The sequence below is a fragment of the Mus musculus genome, chromosome 1, assembly GCF_000001635.26.
Source record: "Mus musculus strain C57BL/6J chromosome 1, GRCm38.p6 C57BL/6J".
Lineage (NCBI taxonomy): Eukaryota > Metazoa > Chordata > Mammalia > Rodentia > Muridae > Mus > Mus musculus.
This window is the reverse complement of record NC_000067.6, coordinates 195,179,273-195,202,455: the sequence shown is the minus strand read 5'-3', so window position 1 is coordinate 195,202,455 and position 23,183 is coordinate 195,179,273. Positions and strand designations below refer to the sequence as shown.

At 36.7% G+C, this 23,183-nt stretch overlaps 1 pseudogene; it reads right to left on the bottom strand.

Annotated features, from left to right (window-relative positions):
• Positions 1-5,315: 5,315 nt before the first annotated feature.
• On the bottom strand, positions 5,316-7,148 carry Gm29726 (annotated as a pseudogene).
• Between the last annotated feature and the right edge of the window lie 16,035 nt (positions 7,149-23,183).

Below are 23,183 nucleotides of genomic sequence, written 5' to 3'. Positions count from 1 at the left end.
AGACCAGTTAGGGAAAAGAGTCCCAAAGGCAACAGAGTCAGAGATAGCCCCTGCTTCTATTGTTAGGAATCCCACACAAAAACCAAGCCGTACAACTGTTGAATATGTGCAGAGGGCCTAGGTCAGCCCATACATGCTCTTTGATTAGTGGTTCAGTTTCTGTGAGCTCCCGTGGGCCTGGGTTAGCTGATTCCATAGATTTTCCTGTGGTGTCCTTGACCCTTCCAGTTCCTACAAGCCTTCTTCTTCCTCTTCCTCAAGATTCCAATCTAAGCTCCACCTAATGTTTGGCTGTAGGTCTCTGCATCTGTGTCCATCAGTTGCTGAATGAAGCCTCTCTGATGACCATTGGTTAGCCATTCTCTCAATTTTTTATCCCTCTTTACCCCTGAACATCTTGTAGGTAGGACATCTTGTGAGTTAAAGATTTTATGGCTTATTTTTTCAACCCAAAACCAGAGGCTTAAAATTTTCAATTTTTAAGAGCAAATTTCACATTTGCTCTTGTCACATTTGCTCACCTAAGAAAGCACCAGAAAAAGAAGAATTGAAAAGTAAGTGCAATGGACCTTGTTTCCTATTTCCTATGGGAACTCTTATGAGAATTTAAGATGAAGCCCATGGGAGAAAGAAGGAAGTGAATTTAATTATGTAAGTCATGTCAACCAGAGAATGCTCTTTTAAAATAGTACTAAGACTTAATAACTGCTGGTAGAGTAATATTACTCTTTTAAAGTCCACACATTTAGAAATATAATTTAACTAAAAATTGTATTTTGTGCCTAAGTTAAACTGGTTTTATTGAAGTGTTGTTTTGTTTAGTTGGCTTCATTTAGGTTTTTTCTTTGTTTGCTAATTTTTGTTTGTTTATATTTTTGAGACAGAGTCTCACTGCACAGTATAGGCTGGCATCAAAATCACAACCCTCCTGCCTCAACTTCCCTAGTTTTGAGATCACAGTTGTGTACCACTAGAGCTGGCTTCACTTTAATCCTTGCAAATAACTATTCTTAGCAACTAATAGTTCAGAGATAGAAACAACTTTGTCTTCTCTGAGACTTATAAGAATTTTTTTGTGGCAGCTATATGGAATTTAAGTGGTGGATATTAAGTCAAGACAAATAACCAAAGCTGGCTGGAATATGACACTCCAGAATTAATACTGACCTTGGAAAACTTTTAGGGTAAAGCTAGCTTGAATAAATATTATAAATATAATTACAAATACGGATAACTTGTTAAACTTTTAACTTTCAAATGTTAAAAGGCTTAAGTTCAGTATGCTAAAGAAGATGGCTTTTGAGAAGTAAATCAAAACAAAAACTTCACAATGTCCGTATCTCTATGTGAGTCAGTAGTGCCATAGAATTGTCCAATTCTTTTATCTTAGGACACATCAATATAAAGTACATTGTTCTGGAAAATCGAGGTGGTAATTCCAGCTTTCTCTTTGTTGATGACATTACACAATGTTTAGATCAGCTTTGTCTACTATTTTTAGAAGAAGCTGGAACAGAATTATTTGTACTTCAATAATTTTGTCCATGATATAATTAACTTAAGAAGTAAAACAGTTGATTTATAGAATGAGACAGTATGGCTTGTGTCAAATATGAGATGAAAAACTCTATTCATTCTGTATAGTTTCATATGGCAGTTCTTAGTAAGGCCAGTGATTGGAAAGAACAGATGTGTGGGCAAAAGTTTAATTCAGAGTTCTTAGCACACAAGAGGACCTATTCTGATCCCCAGCATCAACAAGGAAGGGGAAAGGAGAGAGGGAAAGAGAGGGAGTGGGAAGAGGAGCACTAAATTTTTTGGTTGGCGGGGGTGGGGGGAGGGCAAAACTAGGCAGGACTTTAATTACGTAGGAGAAAGGGAGGTCAATATAAAGGGGACAAAGTGGCTAAGGTAAACCCTACTCTAAGGGGGAGGGGGAAGAAAGGAAGCAAAGAAAAATTAGTAAAGAGAAAGAAAAGGAAAGCAGATCAAATTTTGTTTTTATGTCAAAACAAGTAAAGAGCAAATGACTTAAGGAATTTTGGGACCAGAGAGAACTAGTTAATCTCTTTGTGGATAAATAGAAAAGTATAGTGTCTTGCATAAGATCCCCAGAAAGGCACAGGAATTTGCTTGGCACAGATACATGAATATGTTGATACAAACACAGGAATGTTGATCTTTATGATACTCACAGCTGTTTAGGTTACCATCTATATTTGGAAACCATACACATTATCTTTAAAATTGTATTCCAAGTCTATAATCCCAAGCCATTGTAAAAATGATGCTATTGAGGCTGGAAGATGGCTAAATTGGTAGCAGCCTTGCCAAGCAAGCATAATAACCCCAGTTTGATCGTAAGGACTCAAGTGAAAAACCCATGTGTGAGTAATTCCACTACTAGGGAGGTAGAGAAAAGAGGCCCTATGGCTTATGTGCCAGTCAGCCTAGCCAAATACCAGGCCAGTGTGAGTCCTGTCATAAAAGCAAAGAAAACAAGATGGGTAACCCCTGAGGAACAACTCCCAAGGTTGTTGTGTGGCCTCCATACACACGAATGCACAGATGGCATCTGTAACTACATATATGATCACACATAGACATATACATATATTTACATACACATAAAATCACGCTGTTTGACAAATTCAAACTGTACTATAGTTTTAGTATATCTATTAGTTTGTCATTATAAAACATAAAATATCTAATCTATATCTATGTCTATCTATCTATCATCTATCTATCTATCTATCTATCTATCTATCTATCTATCTATCTAAACATCTAATCTGTAAAAGAGTTTGAGAGTATTAAGAAAATGGAAGAAAAATTAGGCAGTGTGGTACATGCCTATAATCTCAACACCTGGGAGTCTGAGATAAAAATATTGCAAATACTGAGCCCATGTCTGGAAAAAGAAAGACCTAGCCCCTCACACATATATAGCAGATGTGCACCTTGGTCTTCATGTAGGTCCCTCAACAACTGGAGTGGGGTCTTACCCTGATTCTGTTGCCTGCCTGTGGATTCTGTTCCCCAAACTAGGCTGTCTTCTCTGGCCCCAGTGGAAGAGGATGTAGCTAGTCCTGCAGTGACTTAAAGTGCCAGGATGGGTTGGTACCCAGGGGAGACCTCCACCTTCTCAGAGGTGAAAGGGAGGGGGTATGGGAGGACAGGTCTGTAAGAGGAGGACTGGGAGGAGAGGCATGTTGCAATTGGGATGTAAAGTGAATAAGTAAATTAACAGAAAAAAATAAGAAAGAAACAAATTAAAACAAATGTTACTCTGTTTTTCATTTCATTATTCAACTAAGTTAGCTAACACCCTAAATGTTTGCCAGTTGCTAAGAAAATCCCAGGATCAAGTATGATACTTCTTAACCATCCCACAGAAAGCACCAATGTTTCTTGATCTCATACAGGGATTTTCCAAAGAGGAGAAAGGAGCCTTTTATCCAGTTACCCTTATGGGAATTCACTAAAAATCATTAGAAAGTTTCTGATTATTAAAAGCTTCACAAAGTGCAAATACCCTTTAGTAAGCATGTGCATAAGCCAGGGACACTTAAGAATTGTAATTGTTCTCTATTACCAACCTCTGGATTCCACTTCCTCTGTGTATATTTTCACATGTGACATCAGGACCTTGAAGAAAAATTTGTTTCTAATCCAGAGCAAAGATTGGTGAATTGAAAAAGCAGAAATAAGGACGGTTTTATTTTGTTTTACAAATGAGTTGAAAATTTGTCTCATTTTCAGTCTTGAAAGTGCTGAAGACTTAAAATTCACAAATTATAAGTCCATAAATAGTTAAGGACTGTAGAATCAGAATCACCTTTTACAAATGATAAAATGAAAGTTCAGGGTTACATGGTCTGACCAAAGCCTCTCTTTGATATTAATAGTGTAATAGGGTTTGGACTGGAGTCTGGGCTTCCATTCTTAGACACCATATTAGTACTTTTGTGTAACTGTGACCAAAATACATAATTTACAGAAATTACACGAGTCAGGAAAGATTCATTCTGGTTCATGGTTTCAGACTGTTTCAACCCATCTTAGTAGGGGATGTATGCTGGAACATCTTGATTCACTGCAATGGACACAGTGTATGAAGAAATGAAGAATCTGTCCGAATTGGAGGCCTCACAAATAATTTTTAAAGCCCATCCTTAGTTACTGTCCTCTCTTTCTAAAGGTCCCATGGCTTACTACAGCTAAAAAACAACTTTTCAACACATTAACCTGTTGGGGATATTTCAGATTCAAACAATATCAGGAACAGAGGAAAATCTAAGACCATCAGGTTCAGATACCACTCTCAGGATGAGTAGTCCTACTTAGATGAAGGTGAATGGTGGTAATGGGAGATGTAGCTAACAGTCAACACAGACTGTACTGACAAGATGTAATAGGGGGATGATATGTTCTACATGTAAATAGGATGTCACTGATGCAGATCAATAAGTGGTAATTCAAGAATTAAAGAAAAGAGCTGGGGGTGGAAATATAGATGGTATGACTTGACAGTATTTATTGAGTGATACTAACATTACAAGTAAACTATAAGAAGATAGAGCCAGAAAGCCAATGCACACAAAATGACAATACTACAAAGAGTAAAATTTAGATGCACAGAACCTACGTGCTGTTAAGATGAACCTAAGTAGAGAACACTGGCTTCTCCTCTACTACCACAAGTGAATCCACGTTATTGTCACTAAGATAATTTAAAGTTAAGAATTTTGGGAAGGTCCTCAAATACGCTTGTATCCAATAAGGAATATTATAGCAAGCAGAAAGAAAATTAGGATTTTGATACACATAAAATTTTTAAAATCAGGTGTAAAATAAGACTTAAAAAGTGCTATAAACCTAAAATTTAACTAGATGTTACTGGTTTTTTTTGTAGAAAGTATAATTTTCATTATTCTTTAATTATAAATACTGTTTCCTGATGAAATTTCCATATATATCATTGTACTTTGATGAATATTTCCATTCTATTACCCTCCTTTGTTTCCTTTCTCCCCACTTCTGGTCCACTTTTTCCCCTCCCCCCCATAGTTCCTGTTCTTTCATGCCACATGTATAGATTTGATCAAAATTCAAAATGTGGTATTTGTCTTCTTGAGTCTGGCTTATTTTCTTTAATAAAACAATCTGCAGTACCATCTGTTCTCCTCAAAATAAAACAACTACATTTTTTTTAAAACATGTAAATCATTATGCCCCAAACTAAAGACCAACTGTCAAACTGGGTAGTTTTATTTTCCTTTACAACTTAATAAATACTTTTTGATGACTGCACATGGGGTAAGGCTGCTCGGAAGTTCAGTAAGATCCCAGTGACGGTGTTTTCCTGACAGTGCATAGTCTTCAGTATTGAGTGCAATGACTTGCATGAATGACGACACTGTCAGACCAGCAAGACCACATTTATGCACCCATCGTTCTCAGGATTGTTGGTAACTTGGGCATATTTTCCCCGAAAAACCTTGCCTCCTTGTGTCACAAGGCCCAACTCAATCACATTCACTTCCATAACTGTGCCTTTGGTGATCACACCCAGGGTTGTATAAAATGGGGATGATTGATTCTTTTTCACACCAAGAATAGGCAGGCAAAAGGTAGCTTCCAGCTCAGGGTGTGTGACATGGGCTTTTTTGAAACGTAGACCCATTGGCCTAATGAGCCTTTCATATTTAGGTGGTTTTCTTGTGAAGCCATCACCAACAAAGCAGACTTTAGCAACCATTCTCTTCCATGCCTTCTTTTTTTTTCTTTTCCTGTTAAAATAACTTTCATGAACTTTGGGTAGAGGGACCTCCCGTTTTCCCGTCTTTTCTTTTCGTTTCTGCTTAATCACGTTGGAAAGTACTTTTGCATTAATGACAACTAGAAGAGCAAGATGTCCCTAAAAATGCAGCAGTAGCACTTATATCTTGGTAGTAATAATCAGTTCTCTAACTGGACTGAAGGCACACTCAACAGGAAGGAAATCATGCCTAGCACTGGAAACCCAACCAACTCCCAGGACTAGTGAGGTCATAGATCTTAAAGGAGAAACTACCATAACCAGAATAATTTCTAACCATATTCTCAATAATTATCTTTATATCCACAGATAAATGCAGCTCTTATACCCTTCCCCCATCAAAGAAATTTCTTTGCAGCAGGAGATCATTACAGAAAACAACTTGTTAAAATGCAGAGAACAGTGATTGTGTTTAATAGAACTGATACATCTACAGTATAACTCCTGCACCTAAAGCTCAAGGAGATTCATGGAAGAGGGGGCAGAAAGATCGTAAGAGCCAGACCATTTGTACTTGTTTTGAGAATTGTATATTCAGTTCATTTCATCCACACTTTCTGAATAGGAATATAGAGTCATAAATAACTTGGGTAAATGTTTAAGTAAATTTTGAAATATTAGTAAGATCTTATATGACTATTAAAATTTATACATATAAATATTTTAGAAAGTTAAGACAAATAAAAAGGTATACATATGTTACAGAAGCAATTTGTAAACAAGAAAATAATAAAAGGTTAAATATTATTATAATAACAGAAAATGCATTTTGCATTTTGATACCGTATTATTTTAAGTAGATTGGCTTATGACCTAATTTTATATTAAAATAATGGATATTTAAACATTAGTTAAGTGAAATTTTTAGCCAAAGTTAGAATATAAAGTTTATAATGTTGGTAATGTAAAGTTTAGATGGTTGGTAGAAAGAACTTTATGAGTAAAATACATCTTTGTTATATCATAATATATGTAGGAATAATTGATATTTCATGAGTGGGAAACAGAAAAATGTACAGTAAAATTATGTAGCTGTCTTATCAAAAGTGAATGAATGACTATTTTATAGTGGCTCATTTATTAATGCATATAATAAAATATGCAAAGGATCATTTGACTAGGCCAACAACAATTAATTTAAACTCTAAATTAATTTAAAAACTCTAATGTGAGAAAGCTATAAAACTATAAGCTCTAGAATATGATTTTTGTGTTTGGTAACTGGCAATTTCCAAAAACAGATATTACTAGTAATCACAGGGAAAGACATTTAAGTACATTCTCTGTTTTCTGAACCAACGATTCCCTCATTTTCAGGATGCATTGTCAATAACAAGCACTGAGGCAGAACTTTGAGGCTTTCTTGATCCACCACAAAGTCCCCATGGAGTTTGGACATGACAAAAGACCGTTTTGTTGTTGTTATTGTGGTTGTTTGTTTGTTTTTAAATGCATCGCTTGGCCACAGAAATTTGGTGTTCCAAATTTATTCACCCTTTCTACATACTTCTCTCATTAACAAGCTCTATTGTAATTTAGTTTTACGCAGATATGTGTGGAAATAATCTCCAGGGGAGAAGACTCCAGAAAATATTATTAGAAGAATAAGTAAATCCCTTCCTCTGTTGAGGGGCATCTGGGTTCTTTCCAGCTTCTGGCTATTATAAATAAGACTGCTATGAACATAGTGGAGCATGTGTCTTTCTTACCAGTTGGAACATCTTCTGGATATATGCCCAGGAGAGGTACTGCAGGATCCTCCGGTAGTACTATGTCCAGAACCACCAGATTGATTTCCAGAGTGGTTGTACAAGCTTGCAATCCCAGCAACAATGGAGGAGTGTTCCTCTTTCTCCACATCCTTGCCAGCATCTGCTGTCTCCTGAATTTTTGATCTTAGCCATTCTGACTGGTGTGAGGTGGAATCTCAGGGTTGTTTTGATTTGCATTTCCCTGATGATTAAGGATGCTGAACATTTTTTTCAGGTGCTTCTCAGCCATTTGGTATTCCTTAGGTGAGAATTCTTTGTTTAGCTCTTAGCCCCATTTTTAATGGGGTTATTTGATTTTCTGGAGTCCACCTTCTTGAGTTCTTTATATATATTGGATATTAGTCCCCTATCTGATTTAGGATAGGTAAAGATCCTTTCCCAATCTGTTGGTGGTCTTTTTGTCTTATTGACGGTGTCTTTTGCCTTGCAGAAGCTTTGCAGTTTCATGAGGTCCCATTTGTCAATTCTCGATCTTACAGCACAAGCCATTGCTGTTCTGTTCAGGAATTTTCCCCCTGTGCCCATATCTTCGAGGCTTTTCCCCACTTTCTCCTCTATAAGTTTCAGTGTCTCTGGTTTTATGTGAAGTTCCTTGATCCACTTAGATTTGACCTTAGTACAAGGAGATAGGAATGGATCAATTCGCATTCTTCTACATGATAACCACCAGTTGTGCCAGCACCAATTGTTGAAAATGCTGTCTTTCTTCCACTGGATGGTTTTAGCTCCCTTGTCGAAGATCAAGTGACCATAGGTGTGTGGGTTCATTTCTGGGTCTTCAATTCTATTCCACTGGTCTACTTGTCTGTCACTATACCAGTACCATGCAGTTTTTATCACAATTGCTCTGTAGTAAAGCTTTAGGTTAGGCATGGTGATTCCACCAGAGGTTCTTTTATCCTTGAGAAGAGTTTTTGCTATCCTAGGTTTTTTGTTAATCCAGATGAATTTGCAGATTGCTCTTTCTAATTCGTTGAAGAATTGAGTTGGAATTTTGATGGGGATTGCATTGAATCTGTAGATTGCTTTTGGCAAGATAGCCATTTTTACAATGTTGATCCTGCCAATCCATGAGCATGGGAGATCTTTCCATCTTCTGAGATCTTCTTTAATTTCTTTCTTCAGAGACTTGAAGTTCATATCATACAGATCTTTCACTTCCTTAGTTAGAGTCATTCCAAGGTATTTTATATTATTTGTGACTATTGAGAAGGGTGTTGTTTCCCTAATTTCTTTCTCAGCCTGTTTATTCTTTGTGTAGAGAAAGGTCATTGACTTGTTTGAGTTAATTTTATATCCAGCTACTTCACTGAAGCTGTTTATCAGGTTTAGGAGTTCTCTGGTGGAATTTTTAGGGTCACTTATATATACTATCATATCATCTGCAAAAAGTGATATTTCGACTTCATCTTTTCCAATTTGTATCCCCTTGATCTCTTTTTGTTGTCGAATTGCTCTGGCTAGGACTTCAAGTACAATGTTGAATAGGTAGAAAGAAAGTGGGCAGCCTTGTCTAGTCCCTGATTTTAGTGGGATTGCTTCCAGCTTCTCACCATTTACTTTGATGTTGGCTACTGGTTTGCTGTATTTATAATAGCCAGAAGCTGGAAAGAACCCAGATGCCCCTCAACAGAGGAATGGATGCAAAAAATGTGGTACATTTACACAATGGAGTACTACTCAGCTATTAAAAATAATGAATTTATGAAATTCCTAGGCAAATGAATGGACCTGGAGGGCATCATCCTGAATGAGGTAACCCAATCACAAAAGAACTCAAATGATATGTTCTCACTGATAAGTGGATATTAGCTCAGAAACTTAGAATACTCAAGATATAAGATACAATTTGCGAAACACATGAAACTCAAGAAGAACAAAGACCAAAGTGTGTTCACTTTGCCCCTTCTTAGAATTGGGGAAAAAACACCCATGGAAGGAGTTACAGAGACAAAGTTTGGAGCTGAGACAAAAGGATGGACCATCTACAGACTGCCATATCAAGGGATCCATCCCATAATCAGCCTCCAAACACTGACACCATTGCATACACTAGCAAGATTTTGCTGAAAGGACCCTGATATAGCTGTCTCTTGTGAGACTATGCCAGGGCCTAGCAAACACAGAAGTGGATGCTCACAGTCAGCTATTGGATGGATCACAGGGCCCCCAATGGAGGAGCTAGGGAAAGTACCCAAGGAACTAAAGGGAACTGCAACACTATAGGTGGAACAACAATATGAACTAACCAGTACCCCAGAGCTCTTGTCTCTAGCTGCATATGTATCAAAAGATGGCCTAGTTGACTATCACTGGAAAGAGAGGCCTATTGGTCATGGAAACTTTATATGCCCCAGTACAGGGGAACACCAGGGCCAAAAAGTGGGAGTGGGTGGGTAGGGGAGTCGGGGGGAGGGTATGGGGGACTTTTGGGATAGCATTGGAAATGTAAATGAGGAAAATATTTAATAATAATAAGTTGAAACTTAAGTATAATGCCAGGTATTATCAACGTAATGGGTATCAACCAATTAATAAACTAGAGTTGTCTTTAACACAGTATGAAATGTTAAGACAGTTACAGGAATATGGATAAGTAAACAAGTGATTCTAAGCATTTTAGATCCAAACTGCAAGAGTAAAGGAGTTTCAGAAATTGGCAAACAATCAGTATTGGAGAAAAGGGAAGTAAGAGGCTGAAAAATCCTTATGTTTGAAATATATTTTCTTTATAAAATATTCTAAGTATGAAAAATACAATAAAGAGGAATTGTCTACCCAACACCAAATTCAACAATATTTTGCCTCTGTGTTTCAAATTTTCTTTTCTTTTCAAAATAACAGGAAATTCAGACTGTTTAATGTACTTTCTTTCCTCTGTTTTTTTCTTTCAGAGATTAATTTAATTTTGAAACTTGATAGGTTTGCATCTAAGCTAAGTCTGGAAATATTCTGTTTTTGTTTTTGTTTTGTTTTGTTTTGTTTTTTGAAACAGGGCTTCTCTGTGTATCCCTGGCTGTCCTGGAACTCACTTTGTAGACCAGGCTGGCCTCAAACTCAGAAATCTGTCTGCTTCTGCCTCCCAAGTGCTGGGATTAAAGGCGTGCGCCACCACCACCCGGCTGTCTGGAAATATTCTTATTGTTTAGAGGCAAAAATAAATAAATCTCTAAATGAAAGTGGTTTAGTCAATTCATCATTATGTAAGATATAATCAAACATAATGTCTTCAGAATAATATCTCATTTCCTTTTGATTATAATGAAAAAAATATTACACATATTTTTATATACACAGAGACAGATAGACAAATGTGTATACTCTGAAATACTTTACAGTGTATTTAATACTTTGCATGTTTTATATTTTTACCAAAATTGGATGCAAAAGAAATATTGTTTTGCATATTTGTAACAATATATAAATCACATCATACATGTATCCTATGATTTTTCGTATTTGCTTCAGTGTGTTTTAAAGTATTTTCTATATACTTACATATTGCTTTAATCTACTCATTTTCATTGATAAGTGTTACAAAAATTTGTATAGGTATAGCTATCATACCAGAGTTCCCTTTAAATACACGTTTAGAGGTGAGAGACTTGGGTCAATACATAAATACATTTTTGACTATTACAATCATTAACATGCCAATTTGTTAATAATACAAAATAATGAGTTTTGTTTTGGCATCTTCACACATAAATGTGTAGTATGTTGATCATCGTTAGCATCTTAAAATATTTGTTACACAAAAACAAGTAGAGCAATACTTGCAAAGACTGGGATAAAACAGTACAAATGAAAAGAGTTATTCTATCTCAACAGCAAAGCAGTATGACTTTCACTGCTTTTCTGAACTTCCCATCCTGTCAATTAGATAAAATCTGTCTCTTGAAATGGATTGGGTTATGACAGAGATGACTTGCACCATCTCCTGCCATTCTACAAGGTGCTTTCCAGAAAGAATGGGGTTTCCACAATGCTGAAATCTGCAGGGAACTGGAGCATATATGGAATACTTGAGAGGCTGGAGCCTTCTGTTAACGTTTAGTATCACATACTACACTAAAAGGAGACTTGCTTATTCCACCCAGCTATGAGAATAGACTCTAAGCCATATTATGTATTCAATATATTTATTGAATGGACAAAATAACAAATTGATACAATGTAAGGATATCACTACTCTTCTTGTATGTGACTTGTCAGAATATCAATCCTACCAGGGCCAAAACTTATAACAGTTAAAACCACAACAGAAGTGAGTAGAAAATGGTGGAATGGTATACCAGCTCTCTTGAAGAATCAGCATTTAAACTTCACAGAGTCCTTTTGGCTCTCAAAAAACCAAGAATGAGTATGATATATAAAATCTTTTGGGGAAGACTTTCTGTGTGGGAATGAACACTGTCTTCAAAGAAACTGCAGTTTGGAAGCTGGCGGCTTTACTCTCTACACTTGGAGAAACAAATGCTACAGAGATGTTATCTGTTCATTTCCTCCAAACTACAACATAAGTGCTGGGTGATGACTTAACATTGAACAGCACTTTCCATTCTAAAAATGTAAACACAAAGAATACTGAATCTAGAAAGGGAGTTGAAAAGAAGCCATGTAAAAAGCTGTTCTATTGTAGAGTAGCTTAGTGTATGTTCAAGTTGATTTTTGGTTCAATTGAAGCTTTTGTATTTTTTTCAAACAGACTTTAGTAAGGAGAAATGAGAAAATCATGGCAAACTTTGATGGCAATGAATGAACTAGTAACAATTGTAGAAATGCTAACCTGAAAGAAAGGAATGTGAAAGATTATGGTGGTTAAAAATTAATGTGTTAGAAGAGAGAAATAAAAAATATTATATAACAGTTAACTATGCTATGCAGTAGTGTCTCTGTGTGGTTATGCAGTTTTGCTTGGCTGGAAAATAAAAGAAGAAACTGAAAAACAGTGGAAGCCAAGCTTCCCAGCACAGGGCAAAATGCCCATCAGTCAATTTTCAGGATGGCTGCTAAGCTTTCAGACCCCCCAGTCCAACTAGCACTGGTGTATACAACAAGTGATCTTTAGTAAAAACTGTATGTCTAATCATTTTTAAGGAAGTATACATTTTACACCTTACCTTATTTTTTTCATAAGACTTTTGGGTGAACAGCACAATGGAGAATTATTACCTTGAACATTGTTATCAGAAAACATCCACAAGGTTAAAAAATGACTAGTAATATAATAAGGAGTATGTGTAGACATAGCGGTTCACTAACATTCTCCTATTACTTGAAATGAACTCCTAGAACTTGAAATGGCTACTAATGTCTACATAGTCATGCTTTAGCCAACAAGAACATGTAAGTTTATAGGATGATGTGCTGTCTATATTCCATAGCTGCTTAGCCACTGTCTTTACATGTCCTTCTCCTAAAACAGCAGTAATTTAAAATAAAACAGAATATTTGTAAATGTGTTTCATCAGACTAAGTCCTTACTGTTTTATTTTTTAAGTTTTAGATCATTAATAAACTTTTACCTTTTTATCTATATTTTGCATTTGTAAACTTTAGATCTCATTACTCCATACCATACATATTTATAAATCACAAATGTATGTTAAAATATTATAATCTCGCACAGTATCGCATGCCCAAAGATTTGGGAAAAATTTAAATAACCCTTGAAAATGATTTATAAAATATTTTATTAAGTTTATTGTTACTGCATTTTATTGCTTTTGAGTTTACAGAAAAAGAGTTATTTTGATCTTTAAGTTCTATAAACTCAAATGAGAATGCTGACTTGGGCAGCTATTGAATGGATCACAGGGCTCCCAATGGAGGAGCTAGAGAAAGCACCCAAGGAACTAAAGGGAACTGCAACCCTATAGGTGGAACAACAATATGAACTAACCAGTACCCCGGAGCTCTTGTCTCTAGCTGCATATGTATCAAAAGATGGCCTAATAGGCCATCACTTGAAAGAGAGGCCCATTGGACTTGCAAACTTTATATGCCCCAGTACAGGGGAACGCCAGGGCCAAAAAGGGGGAGTGGGTGGGTAGGGGAGTAGGGGTGGGTGGGTATGGGGGACTTTTGGTATAGCATTGGAAATGTAAATGAGCTAAATACCTAATTAAAAATGGGAAAAAAAAAGAGAATGCTGACTTGGGGCTCTTACAGGAATTTTAAATTTTTAATAAGTTTAACAATTTTTAATAGAGATTATCACTCCTATAATAGAAAAGAATTTTCAAGGATAATTATACTGTTTTTTTTTGTTGTTGTTGATACCAGTTGTTAACTTATAGCTTTTAAAATGAGACAAAATAAATTTATAGAGGTCACTGCACAGGGTAGTAAATGACAGTAATAGAAACACTACCTACAATCTTCAACAGTTCTTAAAATTCCGTTTAAAAATTAGTTCACAAGTATGCTGAGTCACTTGGGTCCCCCCCCCCTTTTAACCTAAAATGGCCAAAGCCCAAGATCAATGGAAATATGTGGACAGTGAAGAGCATTGGACTCCTTTCTAATAAAAGTAATGCAAATTCTTTGCTCATGATATGAAATAGACTACCCTTTTATAGGAAGGAGAAATTTGGGGTAAATGATAATAAAGTATACTATAATATGTGTGAGAATCTTTTTTTAGCCTGTGATAATGTATAAAAATATGAAATATCTTACTAAACATAATTTTTCTTACATATTTATTTGCTTCCTGGTAAACAAAAATTTTGTTGGATATTTATATTCCAAAATATCAACCTGCTATCAGTTCTTTAGATTAATATTTTTTTCAATTTGTAATGTAGGCAATTATATCTAGTGTGCATAATGACAACCTTATATACATTTACAAATATCTCATTTCTAACTAAAATTTTACGTTTATCCTCTTATTTGGAAAATAAAATGTGTTTGCTATTCTAGCCATAAAAAAAATTAGTTCACTTGTTTTATTTATAATATTGAGAAACAACCTCTGTAACTTCTCATTTTAATTTTAATTTTAAGGAGTAACTAATTTTTGTTTTATGTGTATGAGTGTTTGCTTGCATGTATATATGCACGTTGTGACCCTGTCTGGTGTTCATGGAGGCCAGAACAGAATGTCAGATTCCCTGGAACTGGAGGTATAGACAAAGTGAGCTACTATATGGGTGCTGGAAACCAAATCCAGGTCTTCTGCAAAAGAAGAAGTGCTGTTTAATCATCTTGCCAGCCCATCTCTAATTTTTCATAATATACAAACTGAACCCCAACTTGCAAAAATATTTTTGCTTCCAATTAGAAGCAAATTGCCTTTTCCAAATCCTGTTTCACTCATTTCTGTAATAATAGATAGATAAACAGATGATGGGTAGATGGATATTTCAATAAATAATATGTATAATATGTCTCTTTCTTTAGTCAATATTTAAATTCAGTAAAATACCTTTTTTTGTTGTGATTAATTATTTTTCCTTTAATTTCTATTTGTGTATTCATTTATTTACACACAAAAGCTGCCCCTCCTGGTTCCCCCATCACAGAGACCCTCTCTCATTCCCCTCCCCTTCTTTTCTGAGAGAGCAGCCCCCCTGGATATCTCCCCACTCTGACACATCAAGTCTCTGCAAGATTAAGTGCATCCTCTCCCACTGAGGCAAGACAAGGCAGCCCTGTTGGGGAACAGATACCACAGTCAGGCTACAGCTTTAGGGAGAGCCTCTGCTCCAGTTGTTGGGGGGGGGCCCACATGGAGACTGAGCTGCGCATCTGCTACACATATACTGGGTGCCTCATTCCATCCCATGTGTGCTCTTTTGTTGGTGAATGAGTCTCTGAGAACTCCTAGAGGTCCAGGTTAGTTGACTCTGTTTGTCCTCCTATGGGGTTCCCATCCCCTTCAGGGCCTTTAATCCTTCCCCGAACTGTTCCATAAGATTCCCCAACCTCTGTCCAATAATTGGCTGTGGGTAACAGTGTTTATTTCAGTCAGCTGCTGGTAAGAGCCTCTCAGGACAGTTGTGGTAGGCTCCTGTCTGCAAGCATAACAGAGTATCATTAATAATGTCAAGGATTGGTGCTTGCCTTGGGATGAGTTTCAAGTTGGGCCAGTTATTGGTTGGCCATCCCTTCAGTCTCTGCTCCATCTTTGTCCCTGCATTTCTCTTAGATAGGATACATTTTGTGTCAAATGTTGTGTGTGTGTGTGTGTGTGTGTGTGTGTGTGTGTGAATGTGTGTGTGGGGTGTTTTTATCCCTCTACTGGGGGTCCTGCCTGGCTATATGAGGTGTCCTCACCAGGCTCCATGTCCCCACTGTTAGGCATGTAGGCTAAGGTCACCTGCATTGACTCCTGTGAGCCTCTCCCATCTCATGTCTCTGGGATTTTCTAAAGATTTCCCCCACCTCCCAGCTCTTGACAGCTACAGATTTCCATTCATTCTCTTGGCTTTCTGGGTCTCTCCTGTCTCTCCCCACATCTGCCTCCCCTTTCTCCTTCCTCTCCCCTCCCCTACCCACTTCCCTCCCTCTCTCTGTCTCCTATAACTATTTTGTTCCTCAGTCTAAGTGTGATTCAAGCGTCCTTGCTTGGGCCTTCCTTTCTGTTTAATTTCTTTGGGTCAGTGGGATATATTATGGGTATTCTGTGCTTTATATCTAATATCCACTTATCAGTGAGTACATACCATGCATATCCTTTGGGTCTTTTTTAAAAACTTAATTTCTATCTACATTTTCATTTCTAATTTAAATTAGAGACTTTTGAAAAATTAAATCATTGTTTGGAATTTCACTGTCATCCATAATTTAGATTATTAACGTTCTATTTATGTGAATTCTAGGTTGGGAAAAAGAATGAAGGATTTCTGCATGTGTGATGTGGATGATGAGACACGACTAGCCAGCATCTTCTAGAAGCCGATGATCTCTGTTTAGACAAAAAGTTGGATAAGTATCAAGTCAAAGAAACAAAGAGCGACTAAGAAAGAATATTGAAATCTAGAGCGTGGGGACAACCTCTCTCACTACTTACTAGCCCCCAGCTACTCTTATGGATTATGGTCAGGAGGCAGCCATGGCTGCCATAATGGTACCAATCTCCATCCCTGAAGCACCAAGAGTTATTTGATTGGGTATTCTGCATACCTAGGAACACTGAGTGACCAATACCTTGTTTTTAGTATCCTATAAATAAAATATCTGAGATAGGTTAAATATGGTCAAATAGGATGCAAAAATCTATGAGTTTTGCAGGAAGTTTGCTCCAAATGACAGAAAAATATCCTTAGTTTTGACCTCAAAGTAATAAAAGCAGAAATAATCATGGAATGCCTGTAGTGTTAGGGACCAGAAAGCCTCTATAAATGGCTTTGCCCCATTTTCTCTAGATCACCACCAGCAACACCTTCTTGTGTTAAAGCTGCAGTGTTCACTAGAGTATGTTCACTAGAGTGTGTTCATGTACAGTGTAGGTAGAACTATTCTGAGACAGGGTAGGAGAGGTGGTTCAGTAGCTAAGAGTACTTGCTGCTCTCCCAGAATGATCAAGTTCACTTCTCACATATTCTGATGTACAACTAACTTTAACTAAAGCTATAGGTTCCAGTCCTCTTTTCAGGCCTCCATGGACACACACACACAGCATAAACTCACATGCATATACACAAAAAAATTAAAATTAAAGAAAGTAAATATTCTGTGGTAGTTTACTTAGGAGGTGTTGGTTTTAGTATCTACCCACTCTCATACTGAGATAGACTGAAAGAAGAAAGGAATAATCTTAACCATGGTCTAGACCCTGATTACTCTCATCTAATACTACATTAATTTTTATTTTCCAAAAAGGAAAGAATGTTTTTTCTCATGAAATGAATGAACTTCTTTCACTCTTAAGTGATCAACATTCTGTACACCAAATGACAGCATGGAAATCCCCTAAAATAAGCAGTTCCTCTTTGTTCTTTAAACTAACTGAGCAGAATACTTTTATAAGAAGTCTCTATAAGTTTATTTCTATTTGTGTACATAGAACTTTTGTGTTGTATGCAATATAACCACATTACAAGTCACAGGGTTAGACTGTAAATTGGGAATAAGACATTGCACTGGTGACTTTCAAAATACCTTATTGGGGAAAATTAGTACTGAAGAGACTGACTTGTTTATCTTAAAATAATTTGTGGATTGTTGGCCAAGCAGTATGCCCACCACCCCAACCTGTGTTCTTGGCAATATGTAGGCAGTTCAAGCCCTTAAAAATGAGCATTAGTTTTCTTTAAGGGTATGACCACACTCCAGGGAATGGTCACATACCCAAGAGTATTTGGGTGGTATGAATTGTTCTGGATGAAACTTTGGGGTTCTTTTTTCTTAAGAACCTTGAAGTTGAGTGGATAGGGATGTGGAGATGAACCACGGAAGAGCTGGAGGTGAACCATGGAAGGGATAGATATGGTCAAAATATATTGAATGAAATTCTCAATGAATTAGCAAAAAATTTTTTTTTTTTAAAGAAAGTGACACAGACTCGGTGGAAACAAGTGTTCATATGTATTCTTAGTAGAAAGATGCTGCATGCAGGATTTTTTTCATAGAGTGCCTATTTCTGTTTACCCCAGATAGGGTAACAGCAGACCAAAAAATTATTCCATCAAGTGTAGCTTCATGCACAATGCACTTAATTGGGGTTACCTGTAGCAATTTACAGAAGCATGAGCAACTTACAGGCAGCTACACTGTAAGGAATGTGTTGTAAATGTGTTTATAAGCTGTTGTGCGCTGCTTGTGCTTGTTGATAGCAGACTCTGGGCATTGGAAGAGCTCCCTTTCCCCAGACTGTAGTATGCTTATGTCAAGTGTCCTCCAAAACTCCCTGTCTAGCTGCCCATATCTGTGACAGGGAGGAAGGAAAATAGCAAACATCCAAGGGTATTAAAATCACGATGTCCTTTAGAGCAGCTGCAGGGTAAGCCATATGATGTCTGTGCTCATTCGTATTGACATAGCCATTCATCCTTGTCTGGTGCCCTTCATTGAGCCATCATTCACCAAGCAATTATGGACATGGCCAGAATTCCATATAGCACTTTGATTGGTTTGGTTTTTGGTTCCATTAATTCAAGGAGGCTCAACAGCTTGAAAAGAAATTGATTCCAGAGCAATCTGCATGGCAGAACTTGGGGACACCAAACTACATTTCTATAAATATGAATGCCATTTTCAGAGTTTGATTTATGTGCTAGCACATAAAGAGGCTGGGCTGAAGGCCTTAAGTCTGGTCCACAACTGGATATGCTGTTTTAACTTTTACTGAAGTCGAATCTATATGGATCCTGTCTGTTGACATGCCTTATATACTGTTAACAATTGCTGTTCTAGTGCTACATCCAAGCTTTTTTATCTTTCCATGACTACAAACAATATTCTATAGGAGATGTTTACTCAGTTCCTCTAGTTCAGTTCTTGCAGTAGCCCTATGAGCTTCTAATAACTTCCAGCATAAATTTGGCATCAAAAGTATTGAGGCACACAGATTAGCCTGTCCTATGAGTATCCTAGCTTGCTCAAAAGCCTCTTGAGATTTACTTGTATCCTGTGTGGAACTTCTTTTTATCAAGTCGTATAAAGGATGAACATTTTAAGCAAGATGGTTATGATAATGCAGCAGTTCCCTAAGTAGCTCCACAAATACCTGCAGCAGTTTCTCATTCACAGACACAAGCTGATACAGAATTTTATCAATAAGCCTGACAGGTATTGTACACATCTTACCGAACTACCATAGTTTAAAGAATTTCACAGTTATGCCTGGCCCTCACACTTTGTATGGCCTGACTTCCTACCCTCACTTCTGTAGGTGCATTTGTGTATCTTCAAGATACTTTTTCTAAATCTTGGAGACTCTCAAAGGATGTCATTGCATAAACTATACAATTAAGCCTTTTATATGGGCTTGCAGGATAATAAGACATATCCCAAGCTACAGATCACATAACACACACATAACAAACCCTGAAGATGAAATTGAGGAAGGTAAACAGCTATCTATTCCAAGTCTTGGGATGTAGTAGCTACAGGAATATTCTTAAAAAACGCTAACATTGTCCAAGGTAGCATGGACATGTCCCAGTTTGTGTGTGTGTGTGTGTGTTTGTGTGCGTGTGAAACGAGCAACATTTGGTATTAGGATGGATAACAGGTATACTTCATTTAGCTCTCTACAATCAGTGCTCATTTTCTATGAGTCATCTCTTTTATTTACCAGCCCCACAAGGCTTTTAAAATGTCAAAATAAATAATCTCTACCTTTTCTAATTAGTTGATGATTTTTGTAACTTTATTGTATTCCCAATTAACCAGTGTTATCTATTATTTGCCTCCCTTTGGGCACTAAAGAAACCCAACCACACATGAGTACCTTAAAATTCTTATCCCCAGGAGAAGCTCTCCAACCATGGTATGCAAGATGTGTATTGTCAGTTCATCCATCTCCAGAATGTTTTCTGGCAAGAGAAAAATGACCACAGTATACTCGCAGAAGAGACAATACTCCATTCTTGGGACAAACTAAGTCCTTTTTACCTTTATTATTCTATCTCCATATGAATCTATTGTTACCCATTGTTCAAAATCATAAATTAATGTACACACAGTCTATGTATCCACTAAAGTACAAGTATTTCACACATTTATAGAAGTCCTGAAAGAGTGTTGTCTAGCCCTAGTAGCCCTTGGCTAGCTAGTTCTTTAGGGGAATGGCTAAGGAGGTTCTCAATCTTAACCCCAGCAGAAAGTGTAGAAGGAAATACTCATGCCTCTTTTACCCTTTTATTGAACTATTATTCAGACCTTAAAGTCTTCTGAAGGTTCAAAAGCATCAAATTCAGCTTTCTATCAATTTTCTTTCCTCTAGGAACTCAACCTTGACCTATTTTTGCCACTTTTGTTTTATAGGGACTAAGATAGATCTTACCATGTGCCTCCTCCTGAGAAGTTTAGCACCTTACAACCCAATTTATATACTACTTGTGTTGACTCTTCTTAGGAAGTCATGAACAAATACTATTCATTTTATATATAGGGTGCCAATGCTATATCCATGAAAGATCCCACTTAAGTTTAGCTTGATGAACCAATGAGTTTAAATGGGATTCCCGAAAGGAACATAGGCACACTACATTATAGTTGCTACTGAAGAAATTAAATCTCCCACTTTAGAAAATGATAACCACTTACATATTCTCACAGAGAAGTGGAACTTTGTATGCCTTATGGACCTCCTATGCATAACTGCAGCTGTTCTGATATTTAAAAAGCAACAGTCATGTAATCATGTCATGTCTAGAGGACAGAATTCTACAACAGAATGGGTATTTACACAACTTTTTAAGGGAATTTGTCATTAGCTAACAAAACTATATGAATGTTTTTCATTTGGCCAAGCAATTTCATTTATGAAAATTTTAATTGAATGTATACATCCAACAACAGAAAAATAAAAGTAAAAAAGAATCTTGTTTTCTAATCTCACCTGCTAGTCTATGCCTCTTGATTGAGGATTGGAGACTGATAATATCAAGAGTTTTTATTGAACAACCTAACATGTTCATATAAGAAAATGGCTGAATAAATCATAATTCACCTATTCAATGAAGTGCCATGCATCAATAAAGAGAGTAAGGCATATTTTTTACTCTATATGTGGCAAAGTCTAATATATTTGTTAAGTAAAAAAAAAGTAAAGGAGCACCTATGTATAGCATGCTTTCTTTTATGTGTGAAAAAGAAATAAGAACACAAATATGTGTGTACTCATTGGGGAAAAAAGAGGACAGATAAATAAGAAAATGCTGAATACAACAAACAGAAGAGGCATTTCTCTAATCATACATTTTTCATACAGTTCTGATATTTAAAACTGTTTTTTTCCTAAGTAAAAATGACAAAATATAAACTAAAATGTAATACAAAGAGAAATAAGTCAATCTAAATGATTAACACCATCACACTGGAGGAAAATACTTAATTTACACAGTTTATGCTATAAACAAATGCCATGATAATTTTAGCAACCTATATTTTCTCTGTAGAGTAAATAAGTAAATATACTGTAGTACTAAGTAACTTGCCTTTGGAGAACAGAGTTACAAATATAGATATAAGATAAGGTAGGGAAAATCGATGGTAATAGACTGAAATTGGAAGGCACAGCATGAATCAAAGGCAGATTTAAGAAAGGAAAAGGTTTACATAGACACAGGACTACTTTTGATTCTTCATGCATACCTGTTCTTGTTGTGTCTGCTGAGAAAGTAAAGAAGCAATGGTGCTCCACTAGTCATGAATGTAGTGTTCAGAGTTTTGATTCTAATCATCATGAGAAAAGCAAAATGAAAACGTGCACCTTGATAAGATGAAGGAGAAGAAGGAGGAGAAGGAGAAGAAGGAGAAGAAGGAGGGGGGTTGGGAAAGTAGACAAGAGGAGGAGGAAGAACCATCATTTCTTAGAGAAAGAGTGAATTCCAATGGTGGGTCTAGAAATCTGAGTCTAGGGCTTTTTGTTTTACCTGAACACAAGGATGTACTCAAAAATTTATAGGAACTGGATCAAAAAAGGAAACAGGAACTACTTTGAGATCTTCTACAGGGCATATCAGGAACAATTTGTAAATTAAAATAAATAACTTCAGTAACAGATCATGTCTCATTGAATAAATAAGTTCACATTGATATAGACACTAATTTCATACAAAAAAATGAATGAATAAACAAATAGAAGAGAAAGCTTTTCTTTCTTTCTTTCTTTCTTTCTTTCTTTCTTTCTTTCTTTCTTTCTTCCTTTCTTCTTTCTTTCTTGTTGAGAAAGCTTTTCTTTGTAGTCGGATGCCAATTAATAAATATAAAAGTAATGGTTGAATGTCATTTGGGAGTCATAAGTGTACTAATAAAGTAGGACAAATTTTTTTTCACAAAAATAGGTAAATTCCTCTTACTGGTTTAATAACATTCTCATTATGGTGAAATATATATATGATATAATATATGTATTTTCTTCACTTACATTTCAAATGCTATCCCCTTTCCTAGTTTCCTCTCTGAAAATCCCCTATCCCCTTCCCCTGTTCCCCAACCCATCTACTCCTGCTTCCTGACCCTGGCATTCCCCTATACTGGGGCATAGAACCTTCTCAAGACCAAGGGCCTCTCTTCCCATTGATGGCCGACTAGGCCATCCTCTGTTACATATGCAGCTAGAGACACAAGTCCTACCATGTGTTTTATTTGATTGGTGGTTTAGTCCCTGGGAGCTCTGTGGGTACTGGTTAGTTCATATTGTTGTTCTTCCTGTAGGGCTGCAGACCCCTTCAGCTCCTTGGGTCCTTTCTCGAGCTCCTTTATTGGGAACCCTGTGCTCCATCCAAAGGATGACAGTGAGCATCCACTTTTGTATTTGTCAGGCACTGGCAGAGCCTCTCAGGAGACAGCTATATCAGGTTCCTGCCAGCTAGCTCTTGTTGGCATCCACAATAGTGTCTGGGTTTGGTGGTTGTATATGGGATGAATCTCTAGGTGGGGCAGTCTGTGGATGGTCATTCCTT